Below are 23,551 nucleotides of genomic sequence, written 5' to 3'. Positions count from 1 at the left end.
GCAGTAACAGGAAAAAGGGGCTCTCATTGAGATTCCCTGGGCCTTTCCTCACTCCGATTAAAAAAAAAAAATCTCTCGATTTCGTTTTGCAAAGGTAATGAGGAGGTAATGAGGCTTGACTTGAATTTTTTCAGCACTCTATTCCCTTATATCCACAACAGGTTCCCATAGGACGAGAGTGAGATGTTGGATTTCTATAAAAGCTGCGCTGATGGACGCTTGACGGAGCCTCGCCGTTTTAGATTTGAATCACTCCACAATGATGGAGAAGTCCAGAGTGGGGGTGGTTTTGCATGGCGGGGTGGCGGTAACGATCTGAACACCACGGGGCACAGAAGAATTCCAGACTCTTTCAGCAGTGAGTAAGGGTCTGATAGATTCCTCCAAATAATACAATTTGATGTTATGCAGGCCCCTGACTTGCTGACTGTTTATTTTGTCACTTTGCAGATACTAAACACTGACCTTTCTATACCACCTCTTTTACTTGAAATGAGCTCCAGGATGTGATATGCTGATAGAAAAATAAAGCATCACCTTCCTTCGAGATGACCTGTGGCAGCTCACAATGACGGCTTTAGTGAGCCGACAAAGTCAGCTCTCCAGATTAAATGAACGCGATGGGTGGGGGTTAGGTGGTGGTGTGCGTGATGAGGACGGGTGGTTAGTGAAGTCATACACATCTGCTACGAGACTATTAATGGCTTTTAATTCTAAGAGAAACCTTGAAAGAAAAAGAAAAAAAAAAAATCAGCACGATAAACCAGGTAGGCAGCACGGCTCTGTTAGATCATTAGTCTAATTTAAGCTGAAAGGTCTTTGTTTTTAGTTGGAATAGAGGCTGGGGAGGGACCCTGGGACCATTGGAAGGCATTTTGCTGGCAAGCTTGTTGAGATTTGATTGCCTTTGTTGTGGTAATCTGAAATTAATTTGCACTTGAACCCATCTTTCTTCTAGGCTCAATTTAAAACACTGTTATAATTATGTGCCCTGCATGAAACTGAGAACAGATACTGATATGACAAGGCTGAATATTTTAATTCCCCAGGTACTTAAGAGCCTTTTTTTCTCTACTTATCTCACAAGGTAATAAAACAAAATGTTCCCATGCATAGGCTTAAGGGAAAGGTATTTGCCTGAGGGGAAATAGTAATAAATGGTGTATTGCTACACGTTTACTCATGTACTTGCTCAGTAGGTCATCGCTTTCTTTTAAGCATGCACTCACATTAGCTGGTGTAGCTCGAGCAGGATGAAAAAAAAAAAGAAAAGCTTTCATACGTTTTATTCTGGACTGACATCTCTTCAGCCGGCTAAAGAGGCTTTGTTTCATAAGTCTATTTTGATAGTTATTTAAAAACTATTAAAGACTACCTGCTAATAACTGCAATTGATCTTCGCGGTGCAGCTCTCTTGTTCTCAGTGTGAGCTTTAATATCCTTATCAGCATTCTTTTAGTTTTATCCCAGATTAGTGTTTGTGGTGGCGGATCTCGTTAACTGCAAAGGGCTCATCTTTGTGATTACACATGGAGCCGCCGAGTACAAAATGGTCACCAAGGTCATCGCTCTGGGCAAAAATTCTTTTTAAACGTCTTTTTGGTTCTTTTTTTCGTGCTCCCGGAAGGAAAGAATTCAAATTTCACCATTAAATATCTATTCTTTAATATTTGCATTTGGAAAATGTCCATATCGATCAATTTGACAAATGTTGTGATTTTTTTAAAATGTGTTTATTTTATTTTTTTTTTCAATCATAAATTAGGAATCACTTCCCTCAGTAGGTGTTTGCCTTTGTGCTTAAGTTCACCTTTTATTTTCTAAACCTGATAATCCTGGTCTTGATTACATGGATCCAAAGCCAAATGTAGCAACAAAGAGAAGCTTCACTTTTAGATCTGTGTTGGATTATATGGTCACCCATTTCACATTAAGGGAATACATTAGGGCCGGTTGTTGTTATTAACACGTTTATTTCCATGCAGCTATCAATTTTATGAAACTGTTTATCTATACATATAATCAATCAATCAATCAACATATATGTATATAGCACATATTCATACAAAAAAATGTAGCTCAAAGTGCTTTACAAAATGAATAGAAAAATAGAAGACGCAATAAAAAATAAACATAAGTCAACATTAATTAACATAGAATAAGAGTAAGGTCCGATGGCCAGGGTGGACAGAAAAAACAAAACAAAAAAAAAACTCCAAATGCTGGAGAAAAAAAAATTAAATCTGTAGGGATTCCAGACCAAGAGACCGCCCAGTCCCCTCTGGGCAATCTACCTAACATAAGTCAAACAGTCCTCTTTGTATTTATGGTTTTCATGGAAGGACCTGATGATGATGGTCACGTAGACTTCTGGCTTTCAGTCCATCAATGTTGGACCATCATGATGCTTTGAGTAGGTGGAGGTGGCGCAGGCCGCCACCACAAAGAAACCGGAAAAAGAAACAGAAGAGAGAGTAGGGGTCAGTATGGATTTGAGAGCCACCATGAATAGTTATTATGATGAACTGAACATACAGAGTATCAGGATTAAGTTAAAGGGAAGTTATAAAAAGGCCATGTTAAAGTAATGTGTTTTCAGCAGTGTTTTAAAGTGCTCTACTGTATCAGCCTGGCAAATTCCTATTGGCAGGCTATTCCAGATTTTAGGTGCATAACAGCAGAAGGCCGCCTCACCACTTCTTTTAAGTTTAGCTTTTGGAATTCTAAGGAGACACTCATTTGAGGATCTGAGGTTACGATTTGGAATATAAGGTGTCAGACATTCCGATATATAAGATGGAGCAGATTATTTAAGGCTTTATAAACCATAATCAGAATTTTAAAGTCAATCCTGAATGACACAGGTAACCAGTGTAGTGACATCAAAACTGGAGAAATGTGTTCGGATTTTCTTTTCCTAGTTGGGATTCTAGCAGCTCCATTCTGCACTCGTTGCAAGTGATTTATGTCTTTTTTGGGTGGTCCTGAGAGGAGTGCGTTACAGTAATCTAGTCGACTGAAAACAAAAGCGTGAATTCATTTCTCAGCATCTTTCAATGATATAAGATGTCTAACTTTTGCTATGTTTCTTAAGTGAAAAAATGCTGTCCTAGTGGTCTGATGAATATGCGATTTAAAATTCAGATTACAGTCAACATCCATCCATCCATCCATTTTCTAACCCGCTGAATCCGAACACAGGGTCACGGGGGTCTGCTGGAGCCAAATTACAGTCAACGGTTACCCCTAAATTTTTTACTTCCGTCTTAACTTTTAATCCTAGTGCATCAAGTTTATTTCTGATAACCTCATTGAATCCATTATTGCCAATATAAAAGGCAATGCCCTCACTGACTCATCACTAATTCTCCCACTTTCCATATCGATGGGAAGCTGAAATTTCGCGTACTCATTCCTTGCAGTGTACTTACAAAAGTTAGGTAGGTTTCATGTCCTATTGCAGCACCCAAGGGGGATGGGTGTACCCCCTAAACTGTATATATAGATAGGGGAAACCTCTCCTCACGGTTTGTTTCCTGCCTTGCACCCTGTGTTGGCTGGGATTGGCTCCAGCAGACCCCCGTGACCCTGTAATTAGGATATAGCAGGTTGGATAATGGATGGATGGTTGGATGGATGTTATGTTGCAGCCTTGTGCTGACATCATTTAAATTCATTTTTTTTCTCTCATCAAGCAACACTCAATACCCCAGAATCACAGAGTGAAAACTAAATGTTAGAAATGTTCGCCAAATTGTTAAAAATAAAAATCTGAAATATCCCATTGACTGAAGTATTCAGTCCCTTTACTCAGTACTTAGTTGAAGCCCCTTTGGTAGTCATTACTGACTGGAGTCTTCTGGGGTTTGACACAACAAACTTCAAACATCCGTTCTGCCATTCTTCTCTGCAGATCCTCTCAGACTTTGTCAGGTCAGATTGAGACGGTCAGTGGATGTCTATTTTCAGGTCTCTCCAGAGATGTTCAGTTTGATTCAGGTCCAAACAGATTCACAAAATTGTCCCTAAGCCCAATTCTATGTTGTCTTGTCCTGTTGGAAAGTTAACCTCCGGCCCAATCTGAGGTGTAGAGTACTCTGGATGAAATTTTCATTAAGAGTATCTCTGTTCTTTTCCTCATTCAGCTTTCCCTCAACCCTAACTAGTCCCCCAATCCCTGGCACAGAAAAACAACCCCACAACATCATGTTGCCACCACCACGCTTCACTGTTGGAGTGGTATTGTATAGGTGATGAGTGCTGACTGGTGTTTACTCCTGGTTTCATCGGACCAGAGAATCTTGTTTCTCATAGTGTGAGAATCATTTAGGTGCCAAGTGGGCTTTCATGTGTCATTTGGCCACTCTGCCATAAAGCCAAGATCAGTAGAGATTTGAAACGGTGGTGGCCCTTCTGAAAGTTTCTTCCAACTCCTCACAGGTTCTGTGGAGCTCAGCCAGAGTGACCATCAGTTACTTTTATCACAAATGATAGCGGTCCCAAATCCGATCCCTGAGTAACCCCACCTTTAGCCAAAAAAAAAATTGTCAAACCCTAACCCATCATTTACTAAAATCAGTTCCACACCCACATACTGTGCCTTTAATCTCGGCTTATTTAACAAGATTACCATTCTCTTGGGGCACCTTATCAAAAGTTTTTTGTTTGAAAATCAAGACAAAAATTATTGTATAAGGTACCATAATCAAATACTTTTAATCATCATGTTGACAAAAATTGTGGGTTTTGTCACGATTGCTTTGTAAACCGATCTGTAATTTACAGTAACAAAAACCTTCTGATCAGATTTAATGCAACATCAGCCTGTCATTATACAAACATGGCTAGCATGTGAGCTCTGTACTTCTCCCCTTTACAATCTGGCAACCTCTTTATGGCTATGTATGGTTAAATTGCAATCCGTTCATCCACTCAAAATCATCCTGCATTCTGCAAGTGCTTTTCCTTCATTAATTATGTGGTGTATATATAAACATACATTTAATACTTCCTGATAGTGTAGAACTTCTAATAATCTGGAACCATCTTAGAGATGTTCAATTGCTTTCAAGCCCAGGCTTTGGTGGGCCACTCGAGGACATTCACTGAGTTATCCCTCAGCCAATTTTGCTTTGTGCTTAGCATCAATCTTGGTTTCATCACACCGGAGAATCTTGTTTCTCACAGTCTGAGAGCCCTTTAGGTGTCTTGTTGCAACCATCAAGCAAGCTTTCATTGTTGTCTGTGCTGTAATGGTGGTTTCCTTTGTTTCAACACAGGTTTTCTGGAGCTCAACCAAAGTGAGCATCGGGTTTCTCTTACCCTGGCTCTTCTCTACCGATTGCTCACTTTGACTGGGTGGCCAACTCCATGAAGAGTCATATAGTAGTTCCAGACTCTGTCCATGTAAGAATTATGGGGCTTCTGTGCTCTTAGGGACCTTCAATGCTGCAGGTATCATTTGTAGTTTTCCAATGTTGTGTGCCTCGACACAACCCTGTCTGTAAACACTTCAGGCAATTCTTTCCAGCACATGGCTTGGTTTTTTTGCTCTCATACATATTGTCAACTGTAACCCAGCCACAGGGGATGCACAAACCAGTGTGTTTCTTTGTGCCAGTCCCAAGCCCAGATAAATGGGGAGGGTTACGTCAGGAAGGGCATCCAGTGTAACATTTTGCCAGATCAATATGCGGACAACAATAAAGATTCCCATACTGGATTAGTCGGAAGCCCAGGTTAACAGAGAGTCATCTCAGGTTGGACTAAAGCTAAAGAAGCAAGATTGCGTTGGTTTGGACATGTGCAGAGGAGAGATGCTGGGTATATTGGGAAAAGGGTGCTAAGGATAGAACTGCCAGGTAAGAGGAGAAGAGGAAGACATAAGAGAAGGTTTATGGATGTTGTGAGAGACGACATGCAGGTGATGGGTGTGACAGAACAAGATGTAGAGGACAGGAAGATATGGAAGAAGATGATCCGCTGTGGCAACCCCTAACGGGAGCAGCCAAAAGAAGAAGAAGATACATATTGTCATCTGTGGGACTTTCTATAGACAGGTGTGTGCCTTGCCTAATCATGTCCAATCAATTGAACTGACCACAAATGGACTACAAACAAGTTTTAGAAACATCTCAAATATGGTCAATAGAATGGGATGCACCTCAGCCAGATTTCAACTGTCATACAAATGGTCTAAATACTTGGGTCAAAGTGATATTTCATTTTTAATTTAATAAAAAAAAAAGTGAAAGTTCCTAAAAGTCTGTTTTCGCTTTCTCATTTGTACTGTTTAATGAGGGAAAAAATGAATTTAAATGATTTTAGCATAAGGTTGCAGCAAAATAAAATGTGAAAAAAGTGACAGGGTTTAAGCATTTTCTAAAGGTGCTTTTTTTGGGCTGATCTATGTGTACCATCCATCCTAACTTGGTTTGAGGGAGGAAAACCAAGGGAGAGGACAAGCAACACCTCCACACCTAAGGCATCTCTAAAATCTAAGCCATGCTATACCTTTAGCTTTTGCTGCAATTAAACATTTTTGCTCTCTCAGTGTGATGCCAGATTTTTTTTAATCGTGTAAATTGCCCTTCAATTACTAGAAGCTATTTTTTGTGGTCAATTTTTTAGTAAAATCTAAAGGAAATCAGCATGACAAAACAATAAGCAATCAATATGTGAATTAAACCCAAATGGTGCCCCTCTATACCATGTCCTGAGCTATACCATCAGGAACAGTAGCAGCATCCACCGGTCGCACCACAACACACCCAACTAAGGGAGCGACTGCATCACTAGTCTCTGCTCATAAAAGATTTCGGTTTGGGTGCAGCAGAATCCCATACAGGAAAGGAGATGCTGGATGTTCCATGAATTCCTGATATAGACAGTTCCAAAACAATGAAAATATGAAAGGTAGACAACCAGTTCTTCATTGTAATCAGGTCTGAGGTCTTCTATCTAGTAGTAAAAAGGAGCTTAACAGCTACTGTGCCACACCATGAGAACTTACTCTGATGCAAAGAGTGAGGGAGACCTGAAAATTCTAGGAGTACAAGAATATGTGGCATAGCAATAAATAAAAAAGCAGGAGATTAGAGACCAGAAATCCAGAAGAAGACAACAAAACCAACACACTTGTCTGGGACATCAGGTGAAAGAGGGGATCTGGGCTGAAGCCCAATAAATGTAGCTTAATCTGGGGGTAAGGTATTAACTATGAACAAATTTAAACTGAGTAAATTGATGGTTGAAGATGAAAATGTGATATTTTTGAAAGTGGTAGCCCATCAAAGAGGAGAGGACACTGCAAGATTTTGAAACCTCTGAGATATAAGGGGTAGAGGTTTACCGGAAGCGTTACATAACAACAAATAGAAAACTGAGACAGACCTTCTGAGGATAGAATAAGAGCTAGCAATATGGAGTGAAAATAAACCTCTGGGGGGCCCATGGTCAGTTATAACAGACAATGTCAAAGACACAATCAGAATTCTGGATAGCATAACAGATTTTATGGACTTACTTGAGGAGATGTATTGACATTTTTTTGTTCTTGGATAACCTGCATGGTCTTCTCTTGTTCATATACTTTCCAAATATTAATGTTTCTCTGTGCGCATTACTTGAAGTCTTCAGTATGATGCCATTGGGGGTCTGCAGAGATGGGCCTCTTCCATTTCATGGGACATCAATAGCCATAACTAAAATGGACTTGGGCGAACAAAGGCACAAACTACAAATATGGTGTAAAAAACACAAAGTGTGTGTATTAAAACAATCTAGTCAGTGTCCAAAGTGCAGTGCAGATGTCTCCAAGAAATGAACCATAAAAAACAGCGCTACAAGAGGAAGTTACAATCAATAAATAAACTCTATAAATAGTTAAATTCAAGGATACAATCAATCAGAATGTTGCCTTTCATTACATTCCCCAGTGTTTGATTTCTCTCTCTCCCATCTCACCCTTCTCACTCAACAGGCATGCTCAGCAAAGCTGAGACACCACAAATGCACACATACAGTCCTGGACCTGACTGTCATCTCATTCACCTACCTCAGCATCTGCTGGGATCCTCAGAGCCCAACTTCATTGTACTGCCACCTTCCTTCAGTTCAACAGGACCCTCTATAGCACTTGATCTGCCTGCTACTATAAGTGGTGCCCATCACGGCTGAAGACTCACTACTTCAGTTTAGCATACCCTGAGTAGAGCTGCTGATTATCTGTGCCCGCTAAATTTCTGTTGTTAGTCGTTAGTGTTGAAATATTTATAAACTGTTACTAACCCTCCCCTATTCTGTTTCTCTTTTCAGTATCCTCACGTAGCACTTTATGCCACTACTCTACAGCCATGTTGATTGCCTGTCTATGGAAAAGCCATCTCAGATAAAGCTTTCTCTCATCAGATTGGCCAACCCAGCACTGACTCAGCTGTAAAATGGCCAATAGCAGGAGGGAGCTAGTTGCCTGAGGTCTCCTGGACTCTGACTGTGTCTGGCTTGTCTGACCCCTTTTCTATAATCTGGATGTGGTTATACAATTAGCTGATGGACAGATGTTGTTGTTTGTCATTTATGTTAATAAGTTTGTACTGTGATAAATGAAGATCACAAAAAATATTTAAAGAGTTGGGGAATTGTCCCGTATAATAATTGTTGTTCAGAAATCGGTCAAAATGCAATTTGAGATTGATACATCAGACCAAAAACAGAGCTGTAATGGTCTTTTTTATATAGACAGAAAATGGCTGAAGGAAATGAGTTGGCAGGAAGTGACGTCATGAGTCTGTGCCGGAGGTGACGTCGTCGTTGCAGGGACCGGAAGTGACGTCATCAGTCTGGGCCGGAAATGGCATCATCTTTGCAAGACTGGAAATGACGTCATCAGAATGGACCAGAAGTGCTGTCATCAGAATGGGACCGGAAGTGATGTCATCATAGGAGGATATTGTTGTGGAGCCAGTTTCTGATATGGGAGTTATTGTTAGTGAGTGTGGATTATTTTTCTTCCTTGGTTCTAAAAAGGTAGAAAGAGAGATATCAGTACCATAATTCAACCCTTCGTCGGAAAATAAATTGCTCACCTCCGGGCTTGTTGACTGCCTCCTAAACACACGTGTGTGACAGTACTTTATTTTAATATATTTTTAACAAATCTGTATCCTTATATGTGATAGATCTGTATTTAATTAGTGGTAGAATCTATTTTTGCATTTAGCTTTGGGAGTTATTGAGGTGCTTTGCATCTACACAGTACAAAAGTAATTGTGCTGTATTTCTGAGGTGGCCATGATAGATTGTCCATATAGCTCTAGGAGGAGGATTACTCATGTTCTGTTTTGTGTGTTGTATTTACTACATTTTTTGACACACATTGCACACTCAACCTACCTGGAAGGGTTTAACTCTTTGAATTTTCCTTCCCAAGATTCCTTCCTTTTTTTCCAACAGGTTTTTTTGCAGGTTTTTTCTCTTGTCTTCTTATAGAATTACGCCTGTGGTCCTTCAGAAAACATGTTAAAGCCCATTGAGGTATGCCTTGTCTGATTTTGGGCTATATAAGAAATGCATTGTTGTTGTTGTTGTTGATCATCCCTGGTCCTCAAAGTCAGCAGGTGTTGATCCACCCCTGTACCTTCGCTCCTCCACGGGGCTTCACTGATCACTCGCCTTCTTCAAGCCACCCTGGCTCTAGCCCATTTCATCCCTGTGTTCTTTCATTGTCACCTTAACTTCTTTCTTCCAGTCTTTTTCACTTGATTTCTATTTTTCCTTTCTTTTCTATTCAGACCTTTTTATAACTCTAAGTACATGTGCACTAAACAAATAACTGAGCCTCAAAGAGGGCTGGCTATCCCAACTACACTCGCAAACTAGCAGTTACTCAATTCACCCATTCAGTTCTTCATGGCTGCATAGCTTTCCCCTCACACATCTACTGTACACTCACAAAGTCTGAGCTGCATTATTTTGTTTAAACACCTGTACCTTCACAGACTTGCTCCATCTCTTTCAGTGTGGTTACTTTGTAGCAGGCCAAGTGCTGCTAAGATTCACACTGTCAAGAAGGCGGTGATTTACTTATTTTTTATGATGGAGATTCCAGGGACGCACCCAGCCTTGGCCCGACCCACATGCACTCACAAACAGAGACAAAAACAAAGCAAACCAGTAATCAAACAGCAAATAAAGAATGTAATGAAAATAAATGAAAACAACAATACCACCAATGTTCCCGTTATGGCGATTATACATTAAATACAACAAAACACACATAGTAAAGTCCATGAAAAACGGCAACGATAAAACGTAATGATAAAGATAGATAGTCCAGAGATCTGCACGTTGAATGGGAATGTAAAGGCAGTCCAACCAGTAGTTCCTGAAATGGGTGGACAGGTTGAGGAGCGCTCCTTTCTATGGCAAGATTGCCATAAATCCACATACAGTCTTCATGTACACAGGCAGACGGCAGACAATCCAGACCCCAACCAAGAAACGATCCAGGAGAAAACAATTAAGTACAGGTAACCCAACAGAAGGCAGACAGACAGGAACTTGAAATACAAAATACAATACAAAAGCCCCTGCACCCTCAGAAAAAGACCAATCCGAGCCACTGCAGGGACTGCTGGGAGTTGCAGTTTCACATTCTAGTAGCACGGCTACAACTTTCATTTTTAAAGGAATTCACCACCCAAAAATGACTTTTTCTACATTACTTACCCCATATAGTTTATAGTGGTGGCTGAGAAAAATACATTAATTTCCTGTTTTCATGCTGAAATTACATGTCAAAAATATAAAGAGAACAGGACCCACCCTGGAGAAAAGCAAACAATGTGAAAAAAATCAACGGAAAAAAGAAAAACGAAATTCTCATGTAACTTGTGTCACATAATCCACATGTCCATATTCCATTCTTATGTTCAGAATGTGCTCTACTCTGAACCTCTCCCGGATCTCTAAATTCGGGGATATATTTAACGTTACGCGACACGTGCGCTTGAGGATGGTGCTGCTACGCAAGCAGCGTACTGACTATACGTGTGTGCATACTTTAGGTAAATCTGGAGGATTCCACCAGGTGGCAGTGTGAGAAATCATCACAGTGAGAAATGAACGTCCAGTTTCGTTAAAGATAAAAATTCTTTGCATTCTGATGGTGTTGCAAAGGTGCAAAAATAATAAGATGGTAACAGTGACACAGAAGATGGTATGTGAGACCTTTAAATGTATCGCGTCATCATGATGAGGAATATGTGACACTTGTCTTGTCTGTGCGAGAAATGGATGAAGAAAAGCACCATGAATACATTTGCACATCAGCATTTAAGTTTGATGATTTGCTTCACTGCATCAAACCATTTATCAAACATCGAAGCATGCAGATTTATCCTGTTGGAGCTGCAATGTGGCTTGGTGTCACATGTTGATACTAAACAACGATGCTGATATCACTTACCAAAACTTTAACACACATGCTACCCATAATTTTGCTGGTACTGCCACTCACGCACGCGTCCCGTTAATTTTCAATGACGTGCTCAGAGGACATGACCAAAGGACAATGGGAATGGGCTGCACCCATGATGCCTGCGTGTAAGTGTTTTGCACATGAAGTATAAAACGGCCCTAAGGGACAGCCCAGCAAGTCTGCAAAGAAAGCTTGTGTCGATCTCATTCTTTCGGTCACTAAACATAGCTGATGATCACAGGTGAGGGTAGGGATGTAAACTGACTGATAAATTGAGAGCTTTGCCTTCTGACTAGATCTGTATTGTGACCCCATAACTGCACTCGCTGTGCCATCTGTCTGTTGATCTCACCATCCCTTGACATGAAAACTGTCAATCAAACATGTTCTCAAATCCAAAAATATGGTCCCTGCACTAGCAGGAAAACAATAAGCTAACGATGATGACAATTAAAATATAACACGTTAGTTCCATGACCCCTGATATATTTTCAGTATATTAATAATCAATAACATTTACATTTTAGGCATGAATAACCTGTCACAAATACTCCTACATATCTTCTGATTTAAAGAAATTGTGCTCTAATAACCGAAAAGAGCTGAATACAGGGCCTTCTCAGTGTGTATCTTTAAAATGAATGAGAGCTCACCATTATTTTGTTTTTCAGAATATTTTTTTTTTCCTTTTTCAGCAGATCGAAATGTTGATGTGTTATTTGCTAATTGGTGCAAAGTAGAGCTTTTTACATAAACCGTTCCCTATATCCATGTTGTCATTGGATCTATTTGTGATTTATGTTTTTCTTTCCTCTTTGCCATGTTTTAGGTCACTATCTCCCCTTACTCAATCATTCTGTGCACTTTATGGTCACTAGCTGACAGGCTATTCTGGATCAGGCACTCACTTAAACAGCCTTTGCCAAATAAAACAGACCTAGTCCTGTTTCTCTAAAGATAACATCTTTCCGATCTCATTATTGATTGCTTGCTTTTGGAGCTTTTGTTTCCTGAAAGTTTGATATGGGACAGAGAAGGTGAGAAAAGATCGACACTGGGTCTTCAGAATGAAACTGCGGCCTATTAGATCACTACCGAATAAGGTGAGAATGAAGTGTTTGGCAACAGTGTATAAGCAGCCGCCCAGACTAATCTCGTCTCTTATCTTCAAACTGTTGTGAACCCTCCCAGGCAATTTTCTATTCAGGCCATTGATTTTTATCACTTTAGACGTCTCAATGAAGGATTATGTTTTTAGTAACTGAAACTACTTTTTCTCCATCTGAACCATGTTGGTGCTTGACTGAGATGAAAATTCTTCAGCAAAACTGGTATGTGTGTGTAAATAGGCTCTGCTCTATGCAAAAATACCTGACGAACAGAAACTGCCTTTTGATTGCAGCAGTCACTAGCGCACTGTTCAGAGGAAGCTGCTAGTCGGGAGGTTTAATCCTGATATAAAAAAGAGAAATAGTCGTTATAAGCAATTTATAAAGAGAAAGTGTTTAGAGTAATGGGATTACATTTACAGCTCAGCTAGAATTGTACGCTTAAGTAAATGCACAGTTAATTTTAAAGACAAAAGAGTATTAATATGTTAGAAATAATAATGTGTACATAAAAATGATTTAAATATAAAGACTACGACTATGTAACATAACAAAACATAACATTCTTAAACCTGCCTAATCCAATTCAATGTTGGTGGGACTATAAATGTGAAATAAATACTAATTTATACACTAAAAATAGTTAAGCATTAGTCTTGTGGTAAACTGAGTGTGCATTTATAACTTTTATTGGAAAAGTTAAACGTGAATGTAGCTTGGAATGCTTTACAATAATTATAGCCAACCGGAGTTACAAAAGAAAGTAAAAAATGAAAAAAAAAACAGTAAAGAATCATAATATCCAGCTTAATAATGAAGCATGTTCAGGAGGCCAGGGAGTACAGGATGTTGGAGAAAATAAACTTGTGGGGCATGGAGGAATATTTCAGATAAAATAAATAAAAAAATATATTTGAAATAGCATAACATTTTACTGTTTAGATTTGAGAAGATTCTGTGTATTTACTGAGTGTTGCTTGCTATAATCCTACATCTGTCATCCACAAAGTATCCCTATCTATTATATAGTGCCTTTCACTCTATCTATAAATATTTGGACAGAGACAACTTTTTTCTAATTTTGGTTCTGTACATCACCACAATGAATTTTAAATGAAACAACTCAGTTGAACGCAGTTGAAGTGCAGACTTTCAGCTTTAATTCAGTGGGTTGAACAAAACGATTGCATAAAAATGTGAGGCAACTAAAGTATTTTTTAAACACAATCCCTTCATTTCAGGGGCTCAAAAGTAATTGGACAATTGACTCAAAGGCTATTTCATGGGCAGGTGTGTTCAAGTCTGTCATTACGTTATTATCAATTAAGCAGATAAAAGGCCTGGAGTTGATTTGAGGTGTGGTGCTTGCACGTGGAAGATTTTGCTGTGAACAGACAACATGCGGTCAAAGGAGCTCTCCATGCAGGTGAAAGAAGCCATCCTTAAGCTGTGAAAACAGAAAAAACCCATCCGAGAAATTGCTACAATATTACGAGTGGCAAAATCTACAGTTTGGTACATCCTGAGAAAGAAAGCAAGCAAGCACTGGTGAACTCAGCAACACAAAAAGACCTGGACGTCCACGGAAGACAACAGTGGTGGATGATCACAGAATCATTTCCATGGTGAAGAGAAACCCCTTCACAACAGCCAACCAAGTGAACAACACTCTCCAGGGGGTCGGCGTATCGATATCCAAGTCTACCATAAAGAGAAGACTGCATGAAAGTAAATACAGAGGGTGCACTGCAAGGTGCAAGCCACTCATAAGCCTCAAGAATAGAAAGGCTAGATTGGACTTTGTTAAAGAACATCTAAAAAAGCCAGCAGAGTTCTGGAAAAAACATTCTTTGGACAGATGAAACCAAGATCAACCTCTACCAGAATGATGGCAAGAAAAAAGTATGGAGAAGGCGTGGAACAGCTCATTATCCAAAGCATAGCACATCATCTGTAAAACACGGTGGAGTCAGGCAGTGTGATGGCTTGGGCGTGCATGGCTGCCAGTGGCACTGGGACACTAGTGTTTATTGATGATGTGACACAGGACAGAAGCAGCTGAATGAATTCTGAGGTGTTCAGAGACTTCCTGTCTGCTCAAATCCAGCTAAATGACGTCAAACTGATTGGGCGGCGTTTCATGATACAGATGGACAATGACCCAAAACATACAGCCAAAGCAACCCAGGAGTTTATTAAAGCAAAGAAGTGGAAACTTCTTGAATGGCCAAGTCAGTCACCTGATCTTAACCCAATTGAGTAGGCATTTCATTTGTTGAAGACTAAACTTCAGACAGAAAGGCCCACAAACAGACAGCAACTGAAAGTAAAGCCACTGCAGTAAAGGCCTGGCAGAGCATTAAAAAGGAGGAAACCCAGCATCTGGTGATGTCCATGAGTTCAAGACTTCAGGCTGTCATTGCCAGCAAAGGGTTTTCAACCAAGTATTAGAAATGAACATTTTATTTCCATTTATTTAATTTGTCCGATTACTTTTGAGCCCCTGAAATAAAGGGATTGTGTTAAAAAAATGCTTTAGTTGCCTCATATTTTTATGCAAACGTTTTGTTCAACCCGCTGAATTAAAGCTGAAAGTCTGCACTTCAACTGCATCTGAGTTGTTTCACTTAAAATTCATTGTGGTGATGTACAGAATCAAAAATTAGAAAAAAGTTGTCTCTGTCCAAATATTTATGGACATCTATCTATCTATCTATCTATCTATCTATCTATCTATCTATCTATCTAAGATTATGGATGCGATTTACCATTAATTTCTTCTACAAATTATCTGGATTATATATTGGCACAATTCACCTATTACCTAGCCAAATGAGCTTGATGTGCTGAATGATCTACACTTGTTTGTCAATTTCATTAAGGTCTGTTTTCTTATTTTGCTTTAAATGAATCAGAGTGGCTACTGCTTTCATTTTGGTCCACAAGGCTATCGTTAACCTCTTTGGCATTAACAACAAGTGTGACTCAGGCACAGAGTTTTAGGTAATTATGGTTAAGCCCGACTCAGACTCTGGGTGACGCGTAATGCTCTGCTTTAACAAGTAACTCTCGGGACAGTATTCTGCTGCCATCTAGTGGATAAAATAACATTATGCTGCAGAAACCCATGGATATTTCTATGCATTTTACCACTCTAAGGTAAGCCATTAATATGCATGAGTAGGGCGGAGTCTTCAACCAGAACACAATGGCATATAAACGAGAAGCTGTAAAGCTGAATCAAGCCATAGTAATTATATGAATTGGTCATCAGACATTGACACAAGCAGTGAAACTGATTCATATAACTCTGTACGATTGAACTGCCATGATATATCAGGTGAATTTGATCACCTGAAAGTTTACCACGATGCAAGTAAGTGCATGGCAAAAAGGCTAAATGATTGCTATCAAGTAAAAAGACGCCAGCCCCAAAAAGAACTTTTCAAAGTGTAACAACTGTCATTTGTATAAGGGGGAAATATGGGAGTGAATACATCAGTGAGCATACGCTCCCTGGCAATACGTTAATTTGAGACTGCAGCTTCTGCTAAGCCAGAAGCCATATTTATAAAAAAAAGAGTCTGAATTAGCATAAGCCGTCCTAATTTGTGGTGTTCATAAGAAATGTAATGACTTGCTTGGTGACTTAGAAGCATATAATAAGCAAGAATAGTTGCATCAAATATTTGAAATGTTAAAATATGTGCTCCAATTTAAATGTTTAAAGTCTAAATATTGTTGATTGTAATATAAATATTTAATTTTTTTTACCCTCTGATAGAGGTCTCTGGAGGGTTAGATCCCTAGTAGAGGATTGAAAATCAAAAGTAACAGCATATTCATAATCTTTGACATTGAAATAGTCTAAAACAATACCCCATGCTCATGTTTATGTTCGAAATTTGTCATTTTTAACATTCTAGGAATGGCTCTTAGAGAGCTAAGACCACCAGTAAAGAATCAAATATCAAACATATTATCATATCCCTGACTAGCAACCTCGAAACAGCATGAAATGGCGCTCCATATTTTTAACAAAGTTTTGTGAGGAGTAAATCTGATTTGACCCATCATATCCTATTAGGGGGTGAACCCTTTGACTTTGGTTGATTTGGCATGCACAAGTCTTTCTGATTATTTTTACTCTTTATCATATGGGTGTAAATTCCTATACAAACTGCTGTCCAAAAATGGCATAAAAATGAGAATTCTTCAAGTCTAGAGGACCAAAAAAATTGAAGTGGGGGCGGTGGGACCCCAAAATCTTTGACACCTTGCATAGCTAGACATCAAGATGAGTCGACCTGTGTATTATATCGTATTTACGCCTGTACCACGTGCACATTTTTTCCCGAAAATTAGCATTAGAAAATCAGGTGCGCATCATACACGAGGAAATGTATTTCTGTAATGTTTACTTCTTCTGCTTGGGGTCGCTCGCTTGCTTGCCCACTCACGCTCTCTCTCTCTAGCTCGCTCGCTTGCTCGCCCACTCACGCTCTCTCTCTCTAGCTCGCTCGCTTGCTTGCCCACTCACGCTCTCTCTCTCTAGCTCGCTTGCTTGCTCGCCCACTCACGCTCTCTCTCGTTCGCTCACTCACTTGCTCGCGCTCTCGCTCGACAGTGCTCTCTCTCTAAACGTTTCCTATACAATCACAACGCGTGTTGTACAAGTTTTTTTCGCGATTTTCTTTGTAAAAATTAGGGTGCGTGTCTTACACGAGGGCGTGTGGTACACCTGTAAATGTGGTATGTTGGGGTTTCCTTGTACTGGTGAGTCAGAAGTGATTTCAAAGCATTCTTATGAGCAAAAAAAAAAAAAACGATTTTTTTGCCCATTTCTGATATCCATGTGATGGCTTTTAAAAAGTGCTTTTTTCCATATTTTTTCTTTAGAAAATAGTGAATGCCAGTCCACAATGCCCCCACTTTATCTACGCTGCATTGTAGAGCATTTCATGCACAATGGTCTAAGCTGGTCTGGGTTTTCATTTCTTGGGTGCTCAAGTAATTAATAAAGTGGTAGCAGGATTGCACTTCACACCATGACACTTTATTAGATCATCTTTGAATTTTGCCATCCAGTGAGCAGAGATTACTGAGCCAACATTTAGGAGTAATGAGCAATGGAACACAATTTATGGGACGAAGTATGTCCTATACCAGGGGAATCAATTATGATTTAAGGAGGTCCGGATAGAGGAAATTTCCTTATGTACAGGTCCGCAGCATCATCATGTTTAAGTTGCAATATAATTTTTACATTACAATTAATTTATATATTTTGAAGTAGCATTTCCATTGTATCAACATCTGCACTGTGTGAAGTCAATGACTCAAATCAAACGAAGAAAGTTCAATGCCATTTCAACAATATTTGTCGAGGGCTACATAGAATAAAATAAGAAAAAATAAATAACAGTAAAAGTAAGTAAAAGCAAGGTAACTTTGACATTCAACTGAGAATTATAAATAATAAGTACTTTCATAATACTAATAATAAAAAGTTTTAACATTTCAACAAAAAAAAAAGACCTCATATAAAAATCAAATATATAAGAGTTGTTAATATGTGCACAACTGAACAGGCATAACCAGTTTCACAGTAAATGTGAACATCTTTAAATAACTGAACTTATCTTCCCCTCCTTCTTTCCCTCGTATCCCACTGCCTACTTTCTCTTGTTCAGTAAGAGAAATGAGCTCTTGCTTGGTCTGCCAGGATTTTAAATCTGGGCTGTTAAGGTGTTGGTGCCATCCTCATGCATGTGTGAAGATTGCATCACTGAATGTTTTTTTGTGACGTCTCTGAGGGAAGACTCGTTAGCGAATTGTTGTAATTTAAATGAATGTGTTAAAATCCTCATTGACCGATCGTTAGTTGGCTTTAAGATTGCTTGTTTTCTGTAGCCTAACTAGCTTAGTTTCGTAGTGGTGTTTCACATTCCCACTTTTAACCACTGCCACCCTCTCAGAGCAGATGAGACACAGCAGTTTCAAGCTTCCTACGGGACGCATGAACATAAACGCCTCAGTTCATTCTGGATTAAAAGCCCAGTTTTCAGTGTCAAGCTTCCACCATTTAGCTTAAGCCATGGCACATTGACTATTTTGTCACTTTTCTCTCTCTTGTCTTCTCACTCCTGTATATTTTTTTCTCCATGTCAATGCCGCTGCCACAAGAATGCCAGCTGTTTTCACTCAGAATGCAGGTTTTCCGCTCCTCTATTCAGTGAAGGCCCGCTCTACTCTGCCTGTGATTGGCTGACATTCTTTCCTTCACTTTGACTAATATCAGTCTTCATGCTTAAACCCAACCAACTCGAACCCACGAAGACATCAAGTACTGGCCAATCAGAGGCACGTAGGAGGTCCCTTTCACTGAGTAGCGGTGTAGAAACACTGTCAGAAAAGAGTCTCCGGTAAAAATGTAATCTCTGACAAAGCTAAATAAAACTCAATGACATGTCTGAGTCCGGACAGAACAGAGTCTGGGTCCAGACTCGGACCGCGGTCCGCCTATTAGTGACCTGTGTCCTATACTCTTGATCGTGTCTTGTTCCCTCTCTATGATTAAAACTTAGAATATAAAAACACAAAATTTGAGGAGACCGTTCAGTCCATCAAGATTGCTTGTTTTGCTAATAGCTAAGCTTTCCCAATATCTCATCCAGATACTTCTTGTTAAGGTTTCTGCTTCAACTCCATATTTTGGTGGTTTGTTCAAAATTCCTATGGCTCTTTACATAAGAAGTGCTTTCTGGCTTTCCATTAATTTCCACTGATGTTCTCAAGTGTGTGATTCACCCTTAAAGTGAAGGAATTCTGCTGAATCTTTTTTATCAATGCCTTTCAGAATTTTGAAGATCTGGATTAGCTCTTCACGTTGTCTCCTCTGTTCAGGACCTAACAAGTGTTACTCTCTGCATCTGTCAGAGTTGGACATGTCCTTAAGTCCTGGAATGCACTGGGATGTCTTCCTTGTAGGGCGGTGATCAGAATTGCACACCAGTACCTACTTGTCCATTGTATAGTCCAAACATAATGTTCATTGATTTATTTTTAACAGTTTTTACAACTTGGACCCTGGTCTTCCAAAGAATGTAAAATGTTTGGCTTTTTTCCCCTTTGAGTTTAAAGTATGTATTGGGCCAAGGAAATATTTGGAACTGTGAGCTTGTTTTGTTAAACAGCTTCTTTTTTTGATATTTTTACCCATATTGCACTTGACCATCTGAGGAGAATAGTTTGCTTCGTCAAATCCAATTCGTGGAACCAACATGATGTGGCTCATTTTGCATGGCAAGCACTCTTAACGTATATGGAGAAATATTTCTGACAAAATGAAATAGAAGTCCTGTGAAACTCCATTTGCAATCCCACTTAATCCAGATGAGAGTCATGTTTTGGGGGATGGCCTGGAGCTTATCCCAAATAGCACAGGGCACAAGGCAGGAACAAACCCTGAACAGGGCACCTGTGCATTGCAGGGTGAACAAAAACACATCAAGGTCAAATTAGCATCACCAATTCACCTAACCTGCCTGACTTTGGACTTTGGGAGGACGTCCATGGAGACATGAAGAGAACATGAATACCCCACACAAGGAGGAGGACCTTGGATGCGAACCTTATTATGTGGCAGCAGCATTACCACTGTGCTACCAGGTACTGTGAAATGTGAAAATACTTACTTACTTACTTAGACTTAGTTCCTGCTGCGCCAGGAGACACATTGGGCACCAAGTGACTGCCATCAAGCTTGATCAACAGCAGTGGCCTTGATTACGTCCAATGCCAAGTTGACTGTATGAAGGCCTTCAAGAAAGGTGTGCCACCAGGTTTGCCTCGGTCACCCTTGCTTCCATTTTTCATGCCCTGGCATCCACAGCATGGCCACCTTTGGCGGGCATTCTGTGGGCATGTGGCCTACGAACCAAAACTGGTGTTTGGTGACAATATCGGCTAAGAGGGCGAGTGGCAGTTCGACAGTATACTTCTTTATTTCTGACATGGTCACAGTATGAGATACAAAGGATCAATTTGAAGCAACTTTCTTGGAACAAATATGTCTTCTAATATGTTTTTTTTTTTTGCTTTTTTCATTTCTTGATTCACCAATCAAAAAACAGCACATCTATAGAACCCACCTCTGAACTTTGACAAATAAAAGTGACAGTATTCATTTCAGGGCTTATTTCATGTTGCGTGTGTGACAATTAAATAAATAAATGAAGAGATAATTAAAGACATATATAAAGAAATAAACAACACAAATATTATTAATAATATTTAATAATAATAATAATAAAATATTTTTGTGAAATATTGAATTATGTATACATACATTTCATGTTGCTATTATTACTTATTGTCACATTTCACAGTTCTTTATTTGCAAAGCTTAATTTTGTCCAAAATATTCCTCTATTATCTTAAGCTACTTGTTCAGTTCATTAATTAATTTTCCAGTTTGAACATGTGTAGTAATATCATTTGATCATTTCAGATTTAAATTATCTTCTGCAAAATTTAAAGTCTCATTTTTCAAGTTTATAAATGTCACTGTATCTTTTTTATTCAGTGACTGCATACATGAATTAATGTCAGCTTCTAGCTGGGTTACTTCTCTCTGGCCTTTTTGTGTTCACAATGGGGATTCTGCTGTTCAGCCTTCTTTTATTTGCTATTTTGCAGTATCAGCTTCTTGGCTGCATAAACTCTTTTCCTACAAAAAATAAAGGGCAGACTCAGAATTTTTTTCCCTTAAAATATCAATCTTCAAAACTAAAGTTCTTATATGTCTAACCCAGTCAGTCCTGACTGTGCTACTTTGACAAAACCGAGTGTGTTTCTAAAGTACAATGTGTGATTTTCTCTAAGGACAGGCAGCTCTGCCTAGTGGTAGGACAGTGAAATTTGATACTGTAAAAAGCCACATGGTGCCAAAGTTAATCTTTATTACTTAAAAGGAATGTTCATAACCAAAGGAAGATTGTGCCGGGTTGATTTGTGATAATAATTTCACCCAGAGGAGCAAGAATCCTAGTAAATGTGTATTATTTTAATTTCTTCTCATGTGTTTTAACAGTAATAGCAATTCATCATGCTGTTTTATATTTACTTTTTAACCAAAAAATGTTTAATTTAGTAATTTGGGAATTTCCTGTCTGTCTGTTGTATGGAAAAGGGTGGCACACAGAATGGAGAACTAAACACGCGTGTACAGTGTCCATTTTAGGACATTCACCTCCCTCCAATAAAGTGCTATCCTTTTCCTAAGAAAACTCCACTCCTCCATCCTACTTCTACCAAAATGGCATCCATTCTCTAACGTTCTTATCTTCCTGCAGCAAAATTCCATCCTCCCTGCTTACCTCTTTCAAAATGGCATCTGGCCTTCGATGAAACACCCTCCATACTCCACCATCCGACCAAACTCCATCGCCTCTGACTTTCACCAAAATTTCCTCCCTTGTGCTTCAGACACACAAACGAGAAAAATACAAGCTTGGACGGTTAAGAAAGGGGCGTGGCACCCGTCAATCATGTGAACAATGATGGCTGTGATGCCACCTAATTACAGTGGTACCTCGATATATGTCCTTAAACTGTTCCAGATCCTTTGACTTATACCAAACAAATTTTTCCCATAAGAAATAAAGGGAAAATGATTAATCCGTTCCCATGAAAAAGATCCTATTGTCATTGGCATATTATACATTGATGGGGTTGTATAAAATAATTTAAACACTGATTAATACTAAAATACATAAATACAAAAGCAATTAGATGAAATAAATGAAAATTTAACCTCACTTTACTTTTTAATAATGTCTTTGTTTTTCACAATCATAGGTACCGTTGTTCTCGGCATACGGTAAGCAGCAGCCAAGTCCTGGATACGCATGCCACCTTCATATTTTCCAATAATCAATTCAAATTTACACGAAAAAACACAAAATCACCTGAAAATTCTCGGAGAGTTATAGCACGTACTGACGCTCGTGGGCAGTCGTGGCTTTGTCTCGAGAGAGAGGTAAACAAGGGTAGCGCACGGTGTTCTAGCACGCGAGTCGTATTCCAAATAAAGGTCTTATATCAAGCAACATTTTTCGCGTCCAAACAGGATGTATACCAAGTTGGACTTATTCCAAAGCGGACGTATACCAAGATACCACTGTATTTACTAGCAGCAAATCATTAGAAAGGAGAATCACATCTGTCAAACTTTATTTTATCTCTTATTTCCAAGTAGAGATGTTTTGTGGGAAGAAGGATGCTGTTTTGGCAGAGGTGAGAGGAAGGATGGAATTTTGCCAGAAAATGGATGACATTTTGTCAGGCGGAGGTGAATGTCCTAAAATGAACATCATAAGGATAGAGCAGGGGCAATTCTTGACTGTGATAAAGGGAAAGAACCATCACTAATAAATGAAAAGCTTTGCTGAAGACTGGTAAAGTAAGATACAGTATGATCCATATTAAGGAATAAGACTAAGTAAGTCATGACCACTAGACTACAGAGTCTTTATTAGTTAGATATGTTGTTTTTTATTGTGCATTAGTACTCTCAGTAAATGTTGCCACTATAATGATGTTAATTAATTAACTGCTTTGCCATTCAACTGAGGAAGAATATTAGAGTGACACTCTAACTATGTCTTCCTTTTCACTCATAATTAGGAAGACCATGACCTGGTAGAAAAGCAGTGACTCCACCACATGTACATTCCCTGCCACACCATCCACCTCAAAAGTCCACAGAGAAAGGAAATTGGTGTCATTTGAAATCAGTCACAGACAAGAAGAGACTGAGTACTATGAGATAAAACAAACATATTTTCAAAAAAAACATCTGCCATCTTTTTAGTGTTCTGGTAAATGAATGGGATTTTCCTGTTGAAACTCCTTAATATAATTTCTTGTTGTTTAATTCATCTTTACAATTGATATTAAT

The sequence above is a fragment of the Polypterus senegalus genome, chromosome 15 (assembly GCF_016835505.1).
Source record: "Polypterus senegalus isolate Bchr_013 chromosome 15, ASM1683550v1, whole genome shotgun sequence".
Classification (NCBI taxonomy): Eukaryota; Metazoa; Chordata; class Cladistia; order Polypteriformes; family Polypteridae; genus Polypterus; species Polypterus senegalus.
Note: the sequence above shows the minus strand (reverse complement) of the source record.